Source organism: Pteropus vampyrus, unplaced genomic scaffold, assembly GCF_000151845.1.
Source record: "Pteropus vampyrus isolate Shadow unplaced genomic scaffold, Pvam_2.0 Scaffold474, whole genome shotgun sequence".
NCBI lineage: Eukaryota > Metazoa > Chordata > Mammalia > Chiroptera > Pteropodidae > Pteropus > Pteropus vampyrus.
The window spans coordinates 106,323-108,410 of NW_011889255.1; positions in this window are offsets into that span (position 1 = coordinate 106,323).

Sequence of the window (2,088 nt, forward strand, 5' to 3'; positions counted from 1 at the left end):
TTCTGTTCAATTTTCTGACAAATGTTACCCACTTTGGAGAACAACATTATGCAACATATTTACAAGCAATGTGTTCACTGACTTAAATAAATTGATATTTAACTGTTAGAAAGAAAATATATACCTTTAAGGAAACAAGATTAAAACAAAGAGCTTTTTCGAAAATAGATGAAAGAATATGTTTCATCAGAAAGCAGAAATGTGGACACTTGTTGCTAAACTTACATATAATTTACTGCTTTGGCTGAGAGATTGCAATATATTGTTTCTAAGATTATCTTAACATTTAGTTTTAATCATGAAACTGTTGAATAAGTCCACACATCACTACTGAGTCTCAGAAGACACCTTGCAATATTTCAGCCATTTAAGAAATTTTATTGCTTCCACATTTGTTTCTAAAGAAAGAGGTGGTGAATAGTGGGCAAGATATTTTGAAATTTTGCCAACAGGAGATGTATTAGATGAAGGCTTATGTCAAAAACTCTGACTATCTGACTTGGGCTCCAAACTTCAACCTCCCAAATTTGTATGATCATATTTATTGTGTGTTGTAAACAAATAAAATTGATAAAATATTATTTATTAGCTAAATTTGTGTTGAGAGTGGTCAGATTCATTTTTACACTGGAAAAGGATACAGAAAAATGAAAAAAAGATACAGACTTGGAGAGAATGTACAAATAGAAGGTTTATTTAGCTGGAAGACAGAATAAGCAGCCTAAAAAAATGTTAAGTAAGGGTGAGATTTTATTTTACAAATCATAAAATCATCATGCCCAGATCATGTGTTACATAAGAAGATTGTGTGTCACAATACTCCGAAGTGCTTGATTTAGTAAGAGTTGGTGAAAAAGAATAAATAACACATTTAAAGAGCAAATGATAAAGATATATTTGCGGTCGATTGTAATAACTTAGCTCATCTTCAAGTAGTTGTGCTGAATACGGACAGTTAGCATGGGATCACAGAATGATGCCAACAGAAGTCAGAAGCAGAGTGACAATAAACAAGCTTTATTTTTAAATGGGTCAATGCAAGTGATCTTTATCAGTATTAACGAATTGCAAAATACAGTTCACTTATTTCTGGTTTTCGATTTTTCTGTTTAAAAATGCATATAGATTACATTTTCACCTCCAAAGATCAGGCTGCTATCTTCATACGAGACTCATGAAGTAGCTATTCACTATAAATCTGTTCAGACGAACATAATATATTTGATCTGAACCCAACCCCACGGCACACACAAATATGTCATATTTTCTAATGTGGCTGTTTTTATGTATGATAAAAATGAGAATCGAAATGGAAGAAAATATTTGAGCATAAAGTCTATGTAAATCCTATGACCAATTCTTACAATATATACACGACTGCAACCCTCATCCTGGCCACCTTCATCTTCTATATAGATCGTTGCAATAACTTCCTATCTGGTCTCCCTGCTTTCACTCTTGTTCACACTAAAGTATATTGTGTTGTTATTCATATTTCTTTCCAGACATTTTACTCCCTGCTAACAGTGTAAGAGAACACAATATACATGATTAGTGATTATGGAAGATTAAATGATATCGTTGTAGATTATTGAGTCTCTAAAAAAAGCCAAATGTTCTACGTAGAGGGATCTATTATTGGAGATGGATGTTCACCAGAAAGTAAACAAGACAAATACCAGGGAATCAAGGTGTTTCTGAAAGAAAAGATGTCAAATTATGGAATAAATGATACAACATAATATAATAAGGGTCAAAATAGAAATTACATTGGGAGGATATGAGAGTATTACATTAGAAAGTTTTAACTTTGCATGCGAAAATAATAGGTCACCTTTAGGGATATACCAGTGTAGTCTAATAGATAAACAGAAGTTTGATAGACATAGTGAGCAGTCTGGAGGGTCCAAAATTTTCTGTGCGTCCTGAAGAATATAGAGGAGCACCTTATATAGTTACATAATAAGAGAAACATAATTCATTTTTTCTTATGTAAATACCTGTACCTTAAATAAAAATTTTCTGCCCATGGTATGAATTGAGAAACTTATCAAATAAACAATCTAGGTGATGCAGAACTCTAGATAA